The sequence below is a fragment of the Nerophis lumbriciformis genome, linkage group LG09, assembly GCF_033978685.3.
Source record: "Nerophis lumbriciformis linkage group LG09, RoL_Nlum_v2.1, whole genome shotgun sequence".
NCBI classification, from domain to species: Eukaryota; Metazoa; Chordata; class Actinopteri; order Syngnathiformes; family Syngnathidae; genus Nerophis; species Nerophis lumbriciformis.
The window spans coordinates 40,632,501-40,654,001 of record NC_084556.2 but is presented as its reverse complement, the minus strand read 5'-3'; the positions used below and the strand labels follow the sequence as shown (position 1 = coordinate 40,654,001).

At 39.0% G+C, this 21,501-nt stretch overlaps 1 protein-coding gene across 5 annotated transcripts in view; it reads left to right on the top strand.

Annotated features, from left to right (window-relative positions):
• The window catches only part of nrip1b (nuclear receptor interacting protein 1b), a 105,128-nt gene that overhangs the window by 41,520 nt on the left and 42,107 nt on the right, over nucleotides 1-21,501 (top strand). The window contains exon 2 of one of the 5 annotated variants that reach the window (XM_061963156.2): nucleotides 3,308-3,335. The exons of the other annotated variants lie outside the window; for them this stretch is intronic. The gene's annotated coding sequence lies outside the window, so the exon portion shown is untranslated. The remainder of the gene's footprint in view (nucleotides 1-3,307; nucleotides 3,336-21,501) is intronic. 5 annotated transcript variants of the gene reach the window in all.

Sequence of the window (21,501 nt, the reverse complement as noted above, 5' to 3'; positions counted from 1 at the left end):
CCGACATTCAAACATTGTTTTAGTTTTTACCCGGGTTCATTCGCGCTTGTTTCACATGCGTCCTGGCATAATCTTAATCACACTGTTTTTTGCTGTGTTTAAGAACAGCCATATTAGGCAAGGTGTCAGACTAATAAACAACGTAATGTCCTAGTAAAGGGCTAAACATGTCGGGGGGGGGGGGTTGGATTAGCAGGACTGCGGGTAGTACACACGCTCACAGCTCAATGCTGCTGGTAAACAAAACTGTCCAATGTTATTCTTAGCCCCAGAACTTGGTGTCTCTGTGTGAAAGCCCCTTAACGCAGCTAATTGAGGAGACTGCTCATGGCTTCTGTCACTCATCAACAACATACGTGTGGCCTTTTTACATGCGGACACACCAGAAACCAGCACTTTGTTTGGAGCCTTTTTGTTTTATTGCGCCAGCACCTCAGCACCGCTTTGAGGCAGATGGTTTCCAGCCAGTCTGTGTATGACATGTGATAACGTTTCGGTGTGGAAAGGTCAGGCATGGAGAGAGGCAGTAGGAGGGTGCGGCCACTCCCTTGGGTTTCTGCATACTGTTTTTGTCAGTCCATAGGAGCTTTATGCTTTAAAAAAAGGTTGTCACACAGACTGAATTCGACGCATGGCAGGATACTTGAACTTTGGTGACCCGACTTAGAGTTGTAGGCAGTGCGCGCCAATATTTTCCTGCTGATAACAAGCTTGCTTTATATTTTTATAGTGAACACTTAGCTCTAGCTGTAAGAGCCCACTTTGACTGTACAGACAGACTTTGTCCTCCAGTGTTTACTCTGTAAAATCAAAGGTCTTTATGGTATCCAGCACTTCATCAACACACTGGTCCATAGAACAGATCACATTAACAAATGTGCCTTAGTGTGCAGCCATCTTTGTACAACGGCACCTCGTTTTTTCCATTTGTTGTTCGTTCCAGAAGGTTAGAAAAAGAGAGAATGGTACAAAACCAGAATTTTTGCTGTGAGAAATAATGCAAATCTCATTAATCCGTTATAGACACCCAAAATATGAACACCCAACCCATTTTATAGAGAATAATTACATTCTTAGTCTTAAAAAGTTGTCTTATTCAAATTTAGCAAAGGTGTGTATTCTGTGTACACTTTGGAACTCAATATAAAGCTTTATATCAAACTCTTTTGTGTGAATGAGTGTGAATGAGTGTAAATGGGGGAGGGAGGTTTTTTGGGTTGGTGCACTAATTGTAAGTGTATCTTTTGTTTTTTATGTTGATTTAATAAAAAAAAAAAAACGATACCGATAATAAACAAACTGATACCGATAATTTCCGATATTACATTTTAACGCATTTATCGGCAGATAATATCGGCAGGCCGATATTATCAGACATCTCTACTAGTAACAACTTCAGAGGCCCCGGTTCAGAATATGTGAACTCATATTTGGGCGGTGGTTTGCATAAGTACAGGTTCATGACTATACAAATAAATGAAAAATAGAATTAATAAACAGGTTACCTTCATCTTGTGAATTCTGAAAAACATGCACACAGTATTCTACACCAGTGGTCCCCAACCACCGGGCACCGGTCCGCGGACCGATTGGTACCGGGCCGCACAATAATTTTTTATTTTTTATTTTTTATTTTTTAAATTAAATCAACATAAAAACACAATATATACACTATATATCAATGTATATCAATACAGTCTGCAGGGATAAAGTCCGTAAGCACACATGATTGTATTTCTTTATAAAAAAATAAAAAAATCCGCCCCTAATTTTAAAGGTATATACCTTAGTCATATATTTTGGTACATTGTGCTTCTTTGTTAGTGTGGTTGCATGCAAACATTAGCATACTAGCTTTTTCAATTATTTGCAATTTCAATGTTTATGATGTGCATTTATTGAAAAAAAAAAAAAAATGAAGGTTATGGCCAGCAAAACTTGATTTGTTTGTTTCAACAATTTACCCTAAAATAAGCGAGGCCATAAAGTTTGTTTTAGCCGATTACTTGAACAATCAAAAATAATCGCTAGTTTTACTAAAAAAAAAAAGGATCGCTGCAGCCTTAATGCTCATGATAGCGTGCTACCTTTTTTAAGCCAATTTTGAAGTATATGCCTCAGTTATATTTTTGTTCTTCATGCATGCTAACATTTAGTATGCTATCTTTTATCTATCTCTAAGGGCTCTCCCTTAGAGATAGGGTGAGAAGCTCTGCCATCCGGGAGGAGCTCAAAGTAAAGCCGCTGCTCCTCCACATCGAGAGGAGCCAGATGAGGTGGTTCGGGCATCTGGTCAGGATGCCACCCGAACGCCTCCCTAGGGAGGTGTTTAGGGCACGTCCGACCGGTAGGAGGCCGCGGGGAAGACCCAGGACACGTTGGGAAGACTATGTCTCCCGGCTGGCCTGGGAACGCCTCGGGGTCCCACGGGAAGAGCTGGACGAAGTGGCTGGGGAGAGGGAAGTCTGGGCTTCCCTGCTTAGGCTGCTGCCCCCGCGACCCGACCTCGGATAAGCGGAAGAAGATGGATGGATGGATGGATGGATGGCTCTTTTTTAGATCATTTTGCAGGCATACATATCAAAGTCATATCATTTGTGCTTGACACATGCTAACTGTTAGCATTTCAGTTCACCTCTGCTTTTCAGCACTGGCATGCAATTTATACTAAAATTATTTTTTTTTATTTTAAGACCCATTGTTGACAAATACGATGACCAGCTTAGAGGGAAGATCCATGCAATGCTACTTTCGTACTTAAATACAAGACCTTTCTTGAAATCAATAGTGTTTCTCACCTTCTTTATTGAAGTGCTGGCACTCACAACTTCCTTTGGTTTCATGGTGTATTATTTTTCAGTCGTATTCAATAGAATAAGTACAGAGACTGATAATGTTTGGGATTTGTTTATGTGGTGGTTAAACACAATGTCTGTCCATACGATAACCGAGACGGTAGACGAAAAATAGGGGCAAAATATTTGCGAACATTTTTGTGATAACCAAATCATACAAAAAAAGTGCTGTGTATGAAATCCGAGGTACCGCTGTATTCTATTCAGCCTTTTATCAAATGTCTCAAAAATGGTGCACTGGTTTTTTTTGTAGCAAGTCAAACATATTCTAATTCCCTTTCTGTCCAATAGAAAGGTTACAGATACAGCATCTTGATAAATCTCCATGGGAAAACCGATAGGGACTGTCTTAGATTGAGAATGAAAGAGCTATTGAGAATTTCGGGGGCTGGTCGGGGTAAGAATAAGACTGAGATATCTTATCAGGCTGCCTTTTTTTTTTTGTCTTGCAGATCCAGTTCAAGGGCGCCCATAGGCGAGGTAGCTCTCGCTCTTATGTGCCAATGCTGGTGCTCAAGGTCATATGAGCCAGCTCTGTGACATTAAAGAGAAGCATGGGGGAGGGCGGGAGGGGGAATAAAACAATCAAGCACACACATGTTCACACAAAAACACACATGCAATCTTTAAAGGGATCATTTTATGATTTTTTTTTTCTACATTTAAAACATTTCCTTGAGGTCTACATAACATGAAACGATGGTTATTTGGCCCAAATTGTGCATAGATTATATTTTTAAAGACCATTTTCAAGCCGCTTTCTGACTGTCTTCAGGATGCACTGTTTTTTTGGCGATCTTATTTACGTGCCTCCACTTCGACTGCATCCGTCATCCATGTTGTATTTTGGAGTCTGACACATATGTTAGAACTATACAGTACTTTGTATTATAAATGGCAACAGTGGAGGATACATGAACATGTTTGAGCCAGTCTGTCCCCACAACAAGAGGATAGAGAAAAAGAAGGAACTTTTTTACTATAGTGCGGACTGCAATGGTGGACTCGCGCAACGCTATTTCCCCAAAACTTTACCATATATGGAGCAGTGCTGTACGCTTAGCTTTTTTACTAGTAAATGTTGTAGCGCACAAACATTTTTATCTCTTAGATATCACAATTTCAATATAAACACTCCATTTACACATGTGCACTCATACATATAAGCACAATGTCATCATAAGACCTACTGTAACGCTCAATCAACACAGATAACGTCTCTAAACTGTGCTAGCACTGTCGCTAACACGGGCATAGGGCTGGGCCATATAGACCAAAACTCATATCCCGAAATAGTTTGGCCTATAAACTAATCCCGATATAGTTTGGCCCATAAACTAACCCATACATGGAAATATCTCTTGACATAACTAAATGTCCCCACCACGCCAAGATTTTAAATTTTCGGGACTGATGGGGATCCTAAATACACAAAAACAAGTACCAACAAGTAAGAAAAGTAGGTTTTGCAGAAGAGGATCCCAACTTAAGAGGGGTTTTGTAATAATAAAAAGAAAAAGCCTTAAAAATAGTATAAGAAAAGTCTAAAAATAATCTCCAATCTTTTAAAAAAAAAAACCATATAGCTGTGCTCAATTCTTTTGCTAACAAAAACCCAAATGAATAAAATGTGAACTAAAGTACCCTGGTTTAAGAGGACTTGTTGTAACGTCAGCAGCAACATGAAAATAATTGACCTTTAACAATAGTGTTGAAGGTCAATTAGCCAGGAACACCATCAATCAATCAATCAATGTTTACTTATATAGCCCTAAATCACGAGTGTCTCAAAGGGCTGCACAAGCCACAACGACATCCTCGGCTCAGATCCCAAATCAGGGCAAGAAAAAACTCAACCCAATGGAATGACAATGAGAAACCTTGGAGGGGACCGCAGATGTGGGGACCGCCCTGGGCGACCGGTGCAATGGACGTCGAGTGGATCTAGCATAATATTGTATCAATAAAGCACTGTAACTTTTCTTACTAAATGTATTATTTCTTTCTATATTGGAGAAAAAAATAAATAAAATTTACTCCACGTAATCGCAAATTATGTTAACTTAAATATTGTCTAATTATGCAAAAATATATTATCCAACATTCAAACTGTTTTTTAAATAGAAATAAATAATAATAATAATGATTTCAAAGCAAGTGATTCATCAAATTGTGCAATGTAAAAGTAGCAATAGATTTCATGGTCAGATTGTGAAATTTACTGTGGTTTTTACAGCATTTTTCTCTAAATGAAAACAAACCTGTACTCTTTACTACTGCCAACTGCTTCATGATGCGGTGTGACAGGCGGTGTTCTGAAAGTTACTTTTAAAAAGTCATTAATTAGTAATTCAATTACTTTTTGGTAAAGTAAGTAGTACGGTACCTCCTAACAGAATTACTATTCAATCAAGGGTTGGAATTGGGGGTTGAATCACCAAAATGATTCCCGGGCGCTGCCACTGCTGCTGCCCACTGCTCACTCACTTCCCAGGGGTGATCAAGGGTGATGGGTCAAATGCAGAGAATAATTTCGCCACACCTAGTGTGTGTGTTTGACTATCATTAGCACTTTAACTTTAACTTAATAATGTAATTAATTACTAGGCAAAGTAATTGATACGTCACTTAAAAAAAAAAAAATCAAATATCTGGCATAATGCAGTTAAGACAAGTTTCAGTGTGTGTGTGTGCCTTTTTAAAAGGTGGTGCCTGTTGCTCAGTGAAGTGTGACGTCAGCAAGTCTGCGCTCAGTAGCTTAAGCTGCTTTCTTAGCTTAGGCTAGCAGCGGTAGTGTGTGGGCTCTGACGGCAGCTCTTTTCAATCTTTCACTGGTTTGTGTCACCTCTGCCTAATAGATTGAATGTGCTTCCATGGCTGTATGTTTTTGTCAACAAACGGTTAGCAAGTTTGTCACTTAAATCATTGATTTTTTGCTCAATAATCATTCCGACCCTTGTATGTGTTTTAAGCTGGAGATACAAATATTATTTTACTGACCAGTTCCTCCAATTAAGACCTTGTTTTCTTTCATATTGGAAGACTTGGAGCTCACACACAGCCCCGCTACAACTACAACCCGGCTCCCCTTGTGCATAGCGCAGGAGGGAGGAACACACACACGCTGTAAGCGCGCACAAAGTGGTCAGTGACACTTCTGCTTCTATCACTTGTCCATTTGGTTATGGTTAAGGTTTAAGTTTATTTCAAACATGTTATACAGATGGACGAACGTTTTACTCTAGTTTAATCGAATTTGGATGGATTTATTTTAGGAGCAAAATGCTAATGAAAGGGTCAAATCTGCATTCGCACGTGCTTTTTTTTTTCCAATACTCGCACAAACAATTTTTAGTCACAAATGCGACTGAAATGCTTGCACTGTACAGCCCTGTGGCGATATCCACTGATGTCGTCATTGGGTAAAACGTTACATCTATCCATAAGTTTTCTACCACTTGTCCCTCTCGGTTTCGCGGGGCTGCTGGAGCCTATCCCAGCTGCACTCGTCACAAATTGGGCAAATTTCAAACGGCTTGTTTGGAGGAAGTAAAAAAGAAGGCAAGATTGTTTTATAAATACCTGTGCAATGCCCTCATGGTTAGATTTAAAATTTTTCGGAACTTACGCAGATTCCAAATACACAAAAACAGGTACCAATGGGGAAGAAAATTCATATTTGCATTAAAGGTCCCCTTTAGGGTGTGTGTAAAGTAACTTTTAGGAAATGTACTTTTCTTGCAGTAGTATCTAGGAGTATAACGATATCAACATTCCATGTCACGAATATTGTGACCACAAGTAACACGGTTTATATGCTCAAAAAGTACTTTAACACAAAAAAATTTTAATCAAGTTTTGTTTTTAAAATAGATTAAAAGAACATATTTTTGTTCCTTGTAGAAGAATCTTTAAATATTGTCTGTTTTTTGTAAGTTCCATATTACTTTAATTGGAGTGTTCATTTGTTTCTGTTTGAATTTATAAAAGGGTTTTTTAATGTTAAATGCAAAACGAGTGTTGCACGTCCGGTTTATGTGATGTCAAGCAAGATCACTTCCTGTTTATGGAACTTATTATTTCTTCCTTTTGTCCTGGAAGTTCAATGCAATGTGCTCAATATCTTAGTTGCACAGACAGTAATCTGCTTATACAACTTTCAATTAAGGTATGTCGTTTGTAACAGCGAAAGACATTAATATCTCTTGTATTCAGCATAGAATTATATCAACGGTCTGTAATTTTATCAGTTTGGTTATCAAAAACGGTTTTACGATAATTGTAATTCAAAACAGTAATATTAACTGTCGAGAGATTTACCGCGGTTTGTCATTAATACTGTTAAATTATTGCATCACCAAACGCTACACAATAATCCCGATTCAATATATACCTCTGTTTTAAGGTTATGTTCTGATTCATTTTGGGTACAGTAACGGGACAAAATGCAAGGCAAAAGTGGTTAGCCTCTCATTTAAAAGCTTTAAAAAAATTGCTAAGTGCCCCAATGAGTCCCAATAGAAATGTGATATAGCGTCAACAAAAATGAAAGATAATATTGAATAGGATAGACTTTCATTTATCCCACAATGGGGAAATTATGTGGATACACTGAATAATTAAAAACTCCACAAACAAGTAATAAAAATAATGCAAAAGGGCCAAAAGTGCTACCCCTCGATGCGCTGTCATGAAGAGGTTCAAACCAAAAAGGTAAAAACCCATGAAAACAGAGGGAAACATTAAAGAGCACAGAGCTGCTGCAACCTGCTGCCACTTCAGCATTTTTACATACAGCTACAAAAATAAACTGCAATAAAAAACTAAAAAAAATCATATGTAAAGCTAAATAGCCCTGTCTAACAGTAGACAAAGCAAATTAGTGTAATATCTAACAATATGAATTTAAGACGGAATTTAGATGATGACGTCACCAAGTGCTGTGCGATATGGACAATTTTAATGCTAAGTTTGATTTCAACAGGAACTTAAGGCAGTGTAGTAAAATTATTAAGATAAAATGTTTTAATTTATAAAACATTTTATACATTAAAAGGACAAGACAAAAAAGTATTTTTAGGTTTGACTGTGTATATTAGAACATGTCTACATGTGAATTTAGAGATATAAACTGTAATTTCTTGGTGTCTGCAGGACTGCCTGTCATAGACATGCCTTTGGACAACAACTGTAAGACTTCTTTGGTTTGTTTTCATTTTCATAATTGTTTTTAGGTAACGTTAGTATTTTGTCACATCTTAACACTATCTCTGTGCTGTTTTTCATGTCTTGTCTTAAAGTGATAGAGAAGGATAGACCTGTTCAAGTCGCAGATGGCCATTGTTTGGTTGATATCTGGCTTTTTTAATCCAAACAAGAGTTCATTCTTCCTCTTTTTGGCACCATTTCCTCTTCGGGTTTTGTTGGTTTAGCTTCCATTGTGCTCTCTGTATTGGCAATGCTGACATCCATACTTTCGCCGGCTTTTCCCATAGTTATTTTAAGTGAGGTAAAAATGTTTTAATTTCTGAAGATGTGAACTAAAAGTGTGAACCGACTTCATGCGTTTAAAGTGATCAGGAACGTCTGTAAATTTGGCGCAGATGTCTCTGAAATTAGGTATTATTGTTGTCAATGGAGGCCAACATTAGGTCCTGTTTCTTGTTTTTAAACAAGACAAAGATGCCGTTCATAATGATACCACATCTGTAACTAGTTGTTACGGTGCTAGCTCCATAGGGATGTAACAATAAACGGTAATAATGATAACCGCGGTAAAACTCCTGACGGTTGATATTAACGTTTTAAATTTAAAAAAAATTGGAAGATCTGTGATTGATAACAGCACTTTGATAAACTGACGAAATAACTGGTGCCAGCTTGTTAGCTTCAATGCTAACATGAAAATGAGACGTCATTCCCAATTAAGAAACGACATGCATGACAATGTTTTAACCTTCTCTACCTACTTATTATTAAAATGTAATATTTTTAACATAGTATCATTTTTCCTCTATTTTTCAATTGCTGCTGCTTGTTGTACAATGGTACTTTGTTGAGATTTTTTTTTTTCTAGATTTTTATTTCAGTCCTTTTAGTCACTCTTTCTTTATCAAAAACGACAGGCAAAAAATCTAGCAAAAAATTCTGGTGTTATTGTGGACTGTACTCGTGTTTAAAGGCTATTTACTTATGTCGCTCCATGTCCGCCACAAAAAGCAAGACCTGTAGTGAGCTTTGCGCTGCTTGGAGCTTTTCTGTCCTTAAAAGCCAGTGTCCTCTTAAATTTTGAAGATCTCTGTCCATTGATAGATCTCGGATATGTTAAATCAGTGGCCTACATCTGCGGTCCCCTCCATGGTTTTTCATTGTATCCCATTGGGTTGAGTTTTTTCTTGCCCTGATGTGGGATCTGAGCCGAGGATGTCGTTGTGGCTTGTGCAGCCCTTTGAGACACTTGTGATTTAGGGCTATATAAATAAACTTTGATTGATATTTATTTTGTTTTCACGTCACTAATTTCTAAGGTGTGGCGGCCAGTATGTTGCCGTGGCGCCCCACCACAATCGAATATATTAAGTGTAAACCCTGGCATGTACGAGCTAGTCTGCCCCCACTACAAGAAGATGGAGAAAAATAAGGAAGTAAGGGCCTTATCTACTAAAGATTTGCATCTACTAAAACGAGTGCCAACTGGATAGCACAAATTATCGCTAAACTGATTTACTAAACTTGTTCACAGAGAATTGCGTCACTTGAGTGAGCAGAATAAGGAGCGCATTCCATTTAGTGTGTCTGTCTTCATGAATATGCAGAATAAATGCTGATCATCTGAAGGTCCACAATACTCGTCAGAAAAGACACAAATATAATTATTCTGCACCCGCAGTTTTATTAATCAAGAATAATTGTCTATTCAGCAATATCATTTTAAAATGTTTTAGCTGCTGGATGACTTAACACATTCAAATGATACGCTTTTGTATATGCTATTTTTTTTTAATTATGTTTTTTTTTGTTATATAGAACACATATTAGTAACATGTCTCTTGTGAAAAAAACCGAAGAGAATAGTACCCATTTAAATTATTTGGGTTTTGCCCTCAAAGTCCTCCTTTGTTTAGGGAATTATTTAAAGACAAAAGCACGATTTTAAGAAAAGAAAAATATGGGATCATAATACTACATGTCGAGTACTAAATGTGACAATGCTGGCACACCAGCAGTTGTTATATTATCCTCTCTTGCCTTGCTCTTGGTGTTTAACAGGTTAAGCTTTGTCCTTTACTTCAGTGGTTCCCAACCACCGGGCCGCGGCCTGGTACCGGTCCGTGGATCGATTGGTACCAGGCCGCACAAGAAATTAATAAAAAAAATTTTTAAAAACTACCCTCAACCCCCCACCCTGGTCCGTGGGACAAATTTTCAAGCGTTGACCGGTCCGCAGTTACAAAAAGGTTGGGGACCACTGCTTTACTTGATCATGATACATAGGATACAGTTTATTTGTCATAATGGAGGTGATTATTATTAACTTAGGGCAGGGGTCGGCAACCCACGGCTCCGGAGCCGCATGCGGCTCTTTGATCACTCTGATGCGGCTCAGCAGCATACTTGCCGACCCCCCCGATCTTCTCGGGAAACTTCCGGATTACAGTGCCTCTCGCAGTAAACTCCGGGATTAATATTCTCCGATTTTCACCCTTACAATAATAATAAGGGCGTGCCATGATGATACAGCATTTAGCATCCTCCACCATCTGTATTAACAGCGTGCCAGCCCAGCCTCTTGTTATATGCATCTTCTGCTTGCACACGTAAGTGACAGCAAGGCATACTTGGTCAATAGCCACACAGGTTACACTGACGGTGGCCATATAAAACAACTTTAACACTCTTACTAATAATGCGCCACACTTTGAACCAAAACCAAACAAGAATGACAAACACATTTCGGCAGAATATCTGCACCTTAACACAACATAAACACAACAGAACAAATACCCAGAATCCCATGCAGCCCTGACTCTTCCGGGCTACATTATACACCCCTGCTACCACCAAACCCCGCCCCCACCCCAACCCTGCTCCCTCACACATCAACCCCCCCCCCCCCCTTTGTGCGTCGGTTGAGTCATTAAATCGATTTTTCAAAAATTAAGACCTTAAATGGCATTAAAGACATTGAATTTAATGTCCAGAGGCATTAATTGTGTTCATACAATTGTAGCCCTGGGCTGATAGTCAATAAAATAAGTCAATTAATTAAACGATAGATGAAAATGAACTTAATAACTTTGCTGTCATCGATAAATTGCTACGTCTGTGTGTTTCGTTTCTTTTGCTACGGCGTCCGAACTTGGATACAGGAGGTCTCACTCTGTGTATGCTAGTCTCAACACCTGAACACGTTTGTTTGACAGTGGAATTACATGAACAGATTAAGCCTCTTGTCAGTCGTCCACAATCTTTGTTTTCGGTACACGCAGGCGGAACCTACTTAACATTCACTCTTCCACATGTTTTCCTGCGTGTTGTAGTGGTAGCCACACTCACTTTAATCTTGGAGCTGGAACTATTCATTTTGAAATGTTTTAAAATAGACATTGCCTCGAAACCATAGTAGAAGATGTCCGCAAAGGTGGGCTGTGTGAACCCTGGAAATTATGATGGAAATTATTTTCTTGATAATTTTCAAACAGTAATTAAGAAATTGAAACAAAACTACTATAAGAAAATAATAAACAAAAGAAACATAAAACATGTGCATGGGATAACAAAATACAATGAAATAAAAAAATAAAAGCCATAATTTTTTTTGTCTTTAATGGAAATTGTCTTAATAATGTCTTAGGATGTGGGAAATGTTCATGACTCTTTCTTTAGTTATTAGTTATTACTTAACGCTGGTTGATGTCCGTGAATTGCAAACAGAGAGGTGTTCTGCAATGTGTGCAAACAACTTTGCTCAATGAGCATCAGTGCGGTGAAATCACACATACTATCAGCTGATCACAAGTCGGCGAATAAAGGCAAGCAGCAGTTAACAGTTTCAAATGTATTTATTTAACAACAAAGCAACTTCTGCTGTATAAAATAAATGAAAATCGAAACAAATCTCACGTTGAACAGTCTTGCGAGCAAATTCTAATTCATCAGATAGTAACCATTAATAACTTTTCAACTATTCAATATTATTAATGTAATGCTGACAGTTGTGTCTATACAGACAAGTATACGTTTTTGACTATATATAATTTGTATATGCAGTAGGGCAGTGGTTCTCAAATGGGGGCACTTGAAGGTATGCCAAGGGGTACGTGAGATTTTTTTTTAAATATTCTAAAAATAGCAACAATTCAAAAATCCTTTATAAATATATTTATTGAATAATACTTCAACAAAATATGAATGTAAGTTCATCAACTGAACATCAAATCAAGTAGGCTATTCCATTCATAACAATGCAATATTCAGTGTTCCATAAATTTTGATGTTAAGATTTCTTTTTTTGTGAAGAAATGTTTAGAATTAAGTTCATGAATACAGATGGATCTCCATTACAATCCCCAAAGAGAGCACTTTAAGTTGATGATTACTTCTATGTGTAGAAATCTTTATTTATAATTGAATCACTTGTTTATTTTTCAACAAGTTTTTAGTTATTTTTATATCTTTTTTTCCAAATAGTTCAAGAAAGACCACTACAAATGAGCAATATTTTGCACTGTTATACAATTTAATAAATCAGAAACTGATGACATAGTGCTGTATTTTACTTCTTTGTCTCTTTTTTTCAATCAAAAATGCCTTGCTCTGATTAGGGGGTACTTGAATTAAAAATGTTTTACAGGGGGTACATCACTGAAAAAAGGTTGAGAACCACTGCAGTAGGGCATGGGAATTAAATCTGTTTTAGGTGGCATTAAAAAGGCATTGAAAACCATTAATTGAGACTTCATGATGTTACCTGCAGAAACCCTGTAATGGTAAGAGTGCCAGCCAGAGAGGGTTCAGCATTTGTGATTGGTATTAAAAGGCATTAATCGGCACTGGCGATCACATGTTTTTTCACGAAAATTGGCTGATACTGATCAGTGGCCGATCGATTGGCACATGCCTAGTAATAATAATGCAGAAGTAATAAGTAGTAGCCATGTATGCCATTGAGATGTTTCATGAGATCAGAGTATGTGCCTTTTGAAAAGGGTGTTTGTTGCCAAGTGACATCAGCGAGAGAGTAGATTGCACAGTACAGTACTTATTCCGTACAATTGAGGAGGTATAGCTCGGTTGGTAGAGTGGCCGTGCCAGCAACTCGAGGGTTCCAGGTTCGATCCCCGCCTCCGCCATCGTAGTCACTGCTGTTGTGTCTTTGGGCAAGACACTTTCCCCACCTTCTCCCAGTGCCACCCACACTGGTTTAAATGTAACTTAGATATTGGGTTTCACTATGTAAAGCGCTTTGAGTCACTAGAGAAAAAAAGCGCTATATGAATATAATTCACTTCACTTCACAATTGACCACTAAATGGTAACACCCGAATACGTTTTTCAACTTGTTTAAGTCTGGGTCCACGCTAATCAATTCATGGTACAAATATATACTATCAGCAAAGAGAGAAGCGTTAGCTGTTACAACTACGACATGTTGCAGACGAAAGCTAAGTAAGAAAGCAATTGTATGTGCTTCTGTGGCTGTATCTCTCCTTGTTAACAAATGTGATGATTTAGGATTACATGATTATCACTTCTTTGAATTGTTAATTACTCCTCAGTGGAAGTAGTTGTTGTTTGACATAGTAGTCTTCTACAGACACAACTTACACGTAGGCCTGGGTCGATAACACATTTTGCTCGACGATATATTGACCTACAAATTATTGCCGATAAGCAATATCATTGCCATTATTTTTTGAGAGCAAATTAACCACTGATGTAATGACAATACATAACAATGGAAGTGTACCATTTCAAATACAATTACCTTGTATTTCTTGTATATTTCAACATTGTAATTGAAATGAAATGTTTTAAATATTAAGTTTTAGCAACATTTTGCATAAATTATGTGCAGACCGTTTTCAAGCAGCTTTCTGACCGTCAGGAGGTGCTTCCATAGCGAGTCTACGACAGATATAAGTTTGAACTATACGCTACTTTGTATTAGAAATGGCAACAGCAGAGAATGCATGTGCATGTACGAGCCAGTCTGCTCCACAACAAGAGAATAGAGAAAAAGAAGGAGCTTATTGGACTAAAATGGTGGTCTCGCACAAAGCTCTTAGGTAAATCTTTACCATATATCAGGGGTCGGCAACCCAAAACGTCGAAAAAGCCTTATTGGACCGAAAATACAAAAAATAAATCTGTCTGGAGCCGCAAAAAATGAAAAGCCGTATATAAGTGTTATAATGAAGACAACACATGACGTAAGTGTCTCATTGATGTCTAGTGCACAGGTGTCAAACTCAACATTTTATATGGCCCGCAGAAGCCTGGAACAAATGTCAATAAAATACCTTATTGTCTTTCTTTATTTTCTTACTAAAGGTATTACGTTTTTTTTTTTAAAGTTTAACAGTGGAAAAAAAATAGTGTCCAATATTGCAACAAATATATTATCTAACTTTGCTGGTCAAAATCCAAATAGATACTTAAATATCTGCTTAACTTATGGTTTTGAAGCAAGTTATCCATCAAATTGTACACTATAAAAATGACCAATATGTTTTACTGTCAAATTTAGGGAGTTTTTTACAGCATATTATTGTAAGTTGAAAAAAAAAACGACCGATGTTTTTTTTGGGTTTTTTTACAGTAAAATTATGTCGACTGAGCTGTCTTTTTTTTTTTTTTTTTTTTTAATCCAAGGTTGATTTTATGGTAATCAAGTTCAATAAAACAAACGCTGTCTGTAAGCAAAATTTTGCACTTGAATGAAAATCACAACCAAAGGCAATAAAATAAATTCTGTCTTTGTTAAGGAGGGGATGAAGGACCCTCAAATATACACAACCAAAATGATAAACATAATGGCTAAATAAAGTAATGTTGACCAAAATGATCACGGTTATCAATATTATCGTGGTATTGTTTAATGTGCTCAAAAAGTAATTATACACACACTTAAGTCTTTTAACCTAGTTTTACTCTATTTTGGGGATGGGTGGGTCACTATCACTATTAATTTTAGGGCCCATTTGCACTTCTGATCCCAACAACACTCACTGATTGTTTTTCATGAACCGTCCATCAGGTTGATCAATCAGGTTTCAGTTTACGGTGCTCTTTACCTAACTATCCTCAGGAGAGCAAACAAGTAGTGCTTGATTATTGCCAAGGGGACTTGTTGGGGATTTTACAGATACTATTAAAATTAACTACATTTGCATTTACTGCCATTCTCTCCAGCCTGTAATATTTAAAAAAAAATAGTATTAAGGCTGTAGTTTATTTTACTTTTACATGCCCAATCAAATGTTGACGATTGAGTGTTAGTGGAACATTAATAGCTACTGTGTGACATCTAGATAGTCTGTGTTACTGTATTCTCTGCTCAGACAGGATTTACTGGATAAGTGTCCCTTGCACTTATGACATAATCCTTTTGACCATAAACCACAAACAAGAAAACACTCCTGCCCTCTAACTGCCTAACCCTAAGGCCTCCTAAGGTCTTCCATCAGATGTCTGCATCATAAAGGTCTATGTTGTCGCTTTCCTTAAGTAAAAAGAAAAACGTGTCACTGTACAATCAATAAGTACGGGGTTGTGAATGAATTTGTGTAACCTAAATCTTACTGTTGCCCTGTGTGTCAACTTTACCTGCACTGTTTTCTTATAGGTCTGCAGTTTGAAGAGTTGGGTCACGAATTGGGGGTGGAAGGTGCAGAGCCTCAATGACTTATTTTCATAATTTCTCTTGACGCAACATTCAGTTTTTGGGTGTTGTTCGGTAACACTGGCCGATACCGATATTGTTCTGTCTGAATCATACATACTTTTATTTTGTAATGTCAAATGTTACAAAAATGTTTGATCAAATGAAATTAGTCAAGCAGAGAACAGCCCCATCACATACTAAACTGTGTTGAAACGCTCACTTCAAACACCGATTAAGTCTGTAAACAAACTACAAAGCTAATGCTAACCAGGGCAACAGTGTTGGTCATACCACTGCTGATACTGATACTTTAAATGTATAAGATACTTTAAATGTATAAGATAAGTGAGTGATACATTTTTATCAAAATTATATACAGACAAAAACACAGGATGGTGGTGTAAGAATATCAATTAAATGTTTCAATGATGTCCTAGTATTGGCTATTTAAATCCTTTGGCTCTTGCCGTTAAAGCCCTCCTGTGTCCAGGGACTTATTTCCGGAGTTTGTAAACAAAATATTTTTTTGATAATAAAAAATATCAATCTTAACACTGTAAAATCAACCAAATATTGATATTATACTTAGTGTCATTACTGTCAGTATTTGTATCGTTCCACACACCTTTACATCTAAGAGTGTTAGCTTTCCTGTCCCCCAGTGATAATGTTACTTTTAAAAAACATAGTTTATTTGCTGCGTTGACACATTTGCAGACACAGCTAGAATGTGTCATCAACATGCATTATCTTGATAAAACAATGGTATTAAAAACCCATGGGCCAAAAAATTCATTAATTTACTGTATATTCTCTTATCGTCTATATCAGTGGTCCCCAATCACCAGGCCGCAACCCGGTACCGGTCCGCAGACCGATTGGTACCGGGCCGCACAAGAAATAAATATATATATATATATTTTTTGTTGTTGTTGTTGTTGTATTAAATCAACATAAAAAACACAATATATACATTATATATCAATATAGATCAATACAGTCTGCAGGGATACAGTCCGTAAGCACACATGATTGTATTTCTTTATGAAAAAAATAAAATAACGCTGAACAGAATAGGACCCCTAACCTCTGCCAGAAATAATAAATATATTTTATATATATAATATTTAAATCTTTTTATATATAATGTTTAAAGCAATAAAAGCTTATCCATCAAAACTAAGACTAAAACACCATCAGTGAAGTACGGAGCCCCTAAAGGGACATGGGGGGAAAAAATGTTTAGATATGTATGAAACTAACTCGTGCACACGCAAAAGTTTCTCGTGAGCTCGAGATAGTTTCTCGTGCGCACGAGATGTTTTCCCGGGAGCTCAAGAAACATATAGGGACATGGGGAAAATATTGTTTTAGATATGTTTCTTGTGCTCACGGGAAAACATGTCGTGCGCACAAGAAACTATATTGAGCGCACGAGATACTTTTGTGTGAGCACCAGATAGTTTCTCATGCGCACAAGATACATATCTAAACAAAAATAATAATAATAATAATAATAATAATTAAAAAATATCAATGGCATATCAAATACAATTTAAATAAAAATGTAATGCCTCTTTTCTATTTGCAGCCTTCTGAGGTAAATATCAACATTAACTTTTTCCACAGGCTAATAAATTTGAAAATAAAATCACAATGAATAAACCAACCATTCAGGACTATAAACTGCTCAGTTTGCAACACACTGATCTAATCTGATATGCCTAAGCCAGATACCTACCATCTTTTCTTGGATGCTAGTTCATTAATGTCGGGGCTCAGGCTTTGAGCTGAGGCAACCTTCATTATCGAACGAAGGTGTTCATCAGTCATTATATCTCGTAGTCCGCCGGGACTACGAGCTGTCGTCACGTCTGCTTTTCATCCATTCTAACAACGTGCCGGCCCGATCACAAAATATGTGCGGCGTCTGTATGCACAAACATGTGAATGCAAGGCATACTTAATCAACAGCGATACAAGTTACACTGAGGGTGCCCGTATAAACAACTTTTACACTGTTAGAAATATACGCCACACTGTGTGAACCCACACCAAACAAGAATGACTTACACATTTTGGGAGAACATCCGCACCGTAACACAACATAAAGACAACAGAACAAATACCCAGAACCCTTAGCAGCACTAACTCTTCCGGGACGCTACAATATCCACCCCCCCCCCACACACACACACACACACCTTGTAGCGTCCCGGAAGAGTTAGTGCTGCAAAGGGTTCTGGGTAGTTGTGTTTATGTTGTGTTACGGTGCGGATGTTCTTCCGAAATGTGTTTGTCATTCTTGTTGGGGCGGTATAGTTCGGTTGGTAGAGCGGCCGTGCCAGCAACTTGAGGGTTGCATGTTCGATCCCCGCTTCTGCCATCCTAGTCACTGCTGTTGTGTCCTTGGGCAAGACACTTTACCCACTTGCTCCCAGTGCCACCCACACTGGTCTAAATGTAACTTAGATATTGGGTTTCACTATGTAAAGCGCTTTGAGTCACTAGAGAAAAGCGCTATATAAATATAATTCACTTCACTTCACTTGTTTGGTGTGGGTTCACAGTGTGGCGTATATTTCTAACAGTGTAAAAGTTGTATATACGGGCACCCTCAGTGTAACCTGTATCGCTGTTGATTAAGTATGCGTTGCATCCACTTGTGTGTGTGTGCAGAAGCCGCACATATCATGTGACTGGGCCAGCACTCGTTGGGCTGGATGAAAAACAGACATGACTATTATTGGGAGGGGCAGTGAAATTGAGAGTCTCCCGGGAGAGTTGGCAAGTATGAGAATTAGCGGTGAATGAGGTGTTACCGCGGCACCGCCGCTGTATATAATCGGCGGGCCAGCTCCAGTGTTACTTTGATATCGCCTCAAGGGCCAAGTGAAATTACATGGCAGGCCAAATTTGGCCCGCGGGCCAGAGTTTGACACCCATGCTTAGGGGCTCCGTAGTGAAGCATAAGAAACACAAAACATGAAAAATTCTGTCTATTCACTTATATGTTTTTTTTTAAATAACTTGGCCAAAATATTTGTGTGTACATGTACTTTTTGAGCACATTCAACAATACCTCAAAAATAATAACTTTGCTAATTTTGGTTACATTAAGTGCAATATAAGTTTTTCATAACGTTACATCCCTATGATATTCTGATGTGCAAGAAAAGACACTGAAATTAAAACTCTGCCATATAGCCATGGGAAGATCCAAATTGCGGATTTTTTGCGAGCTGTTCCACTTTTTGATACGTGTTGACTTTTTGCCGACTGGATCAGAAAAGCCTTGCGTCCATAGAGCGCCCATGATGCCTTGCCTTTCCGTACTGCACACAACATCCAGGCACCCCGCTGTTCACATGCCTCCGATAAATAATCCTGCGTGTCAGAACTATAAACTATAAGTTAAACTACAGCTGACCCCACAACGCATTCCCTGCAAAACAACTCACAGCTGAAAGTGTTCACCCTCCTACTGGACGCCAGCTACTTGCATCCTCCCACCCCTCACTCCCTTCTTCTAAAGCTCCACTGCGTGTGTGTGTGTGTGTGCGTGCGTGCGTGCGTGTGTGTGTGTGTGCGTGTGTGTGCGTGTGTGTGTGTGACAGCTGCCTAATTGGGCATTCTCCCCTCGTCGGAGCGCCTGCCTCCTCTCTCTCCTCCAGCCTGCTGACGAATGGCAGCGGATTACAGATGAGGACACGGTGACCTGCCTGACCTTGCTGCACAGCCGCGAGGGGGAGGAGGGGTGCTTTGTGGAAGGGGGGCGGGGGCGGAGGGGTGGGAGGGCTGACAGAGCACAAGGGGTGGGGGGACTGCAGAGGGGGCGGCGCGTGTGTGTGGGCGGGTGCTGTGCTCACAGGTGGGGGAGGTGGGGGGGGGGGGGGGGGTCTAAGCGGCGCCAGGTCAGCAGAGGACAGTCACACAAAGATGGGGGGGTGATATTAGGGATGAGCGGGAAGTGGTTGGGTGGGGGGCTGCCAGGTGGCGGGGGCTAGGTGGGTGATCAGACAAATGACAAGTGTCACATGACAGGATCCGCCCCTCCCTCCCTGTGCCCATGTCAGTATGTCAAGGGCATGAGCCCCCGCTGGCAAACGCCACTGCGGCATTTCACCCCCCAAACACCCCCCGCCCCCCCTCCCCCTACTTTTATTTATAAACGTACTCACTCATACCCTTCCCGCTACCCTTAAAAAACACTTTTTATGTGGACAAGCAGCTTCTCTATGACTTCTGACTTTTCCTCCGTGCACACTGTACACCCCCTCGGCCCCCCCGACATGGACGCTCAAAAAGGAGGCGCTAGATCCTTCACACGGTGAATGTCAAATAGATCTTTCTTTGTGTGAGACTGTCAAGGTGAGGTTGTGTCCTCTTGTTAAGAGCGATTAATGGCGGTCGTTATGTACATAATGAAATATCCCTGACCGTGCTCTCTCACTCTCTGGGGATACACCATTCTGGGGAGAAAAAACCTGTCAATCGTGATTTTCATGCTTAGGATTGGCATCACAATTCTATGGTCATGCGTAGGTTCCAGGGGAATTGGCTGATGTCATGAAGTATAGTGAGTTTTTTGTTGAATTCAATGGTGTTTATTTTGCCTCATGGGCGATATGGCCAACAATACTAACACCATCTTTATGGGCCCTATTATACAAGACCTACTTTTCTTACCTATTGGTACCTGTTTTTGTGTATTTCGGACCTGCATAATTCCGGAAAGGTTTGATGGTGGAGATATTTTCAAAACAATCATGCCTTCCTTCATACTTCCTCCAAACAAGCCGTTTGGAATTTGCCCCAAGTGTGACTGTCTTTTCACTGGTGTGACGTCAGCGGATTATCTATACCGTACTTTTCGGACTAAGTTGCAGTTTTTTTTCATAGTTTGGCCGGGGGTGCGACTTATACTCAGGAGCGACTTATGTGTGAAATTATTAACAAAACATTACCGTAAAATATCAAATAATATTATTTAGCTCATTCACGTAAGAGACTAGACGTATAAGATTGCATCGAATTTAGCGATTAGGAGTGACAGATTGTTTGGTAAACATATAGCATGTTCTATATGTTATAGTTATTTGAATGACTCTTACCATAATATGTTACGTTAACATACCAGGCACGTGCTCAGTTGGTTATTTATGCGTCATATAACGTACACTTATTCAGCCTGTTGTTCACTATTCTTTATTTATTTTAAATTGCCTTTCAAATGTCTATTCTTGGTGTTGGGTTTGATCAAATAAATTTCCCCAAAAAATGCGACTTGTGCGACTTATATATGTTTTTTTTTCTTTTTATTATGCATTTTCGGCAGGTGCGACTTATACTCCGAAAAATACGGTATATGGTAGAGATTTGCCCAAAAATGTTTTTTTGCGAATCCGCCATTGTAGTCCACGCTGTAGTCAATCCTCGTGTTGTGGGGAAGACTGGCTCGTACATGCACATGCATCCTCTGCTGTTGCCATTTCTATTACAAAATAGCGTATACAAGACCCGCTCGGTGGCCTTGTGGTTAGAGTGTCAGCCCAGCCCTGAGATCGGTAGGTTGTGAGTTCAAACCCCGACTGAGTCCTACCAAAGACTATAAAAATGGGACCCGTTACCTCTCTGCTTGGCACTCACCATCAAGGGTTGGAATTGGGGGTTAAATCACCAAAAATTATTCCAGCTGCTGCTCACTGCTCCCCTCACCTCCCAGGGGGTGGAACCAGGGGATGAGTCAAATGCAGGGGG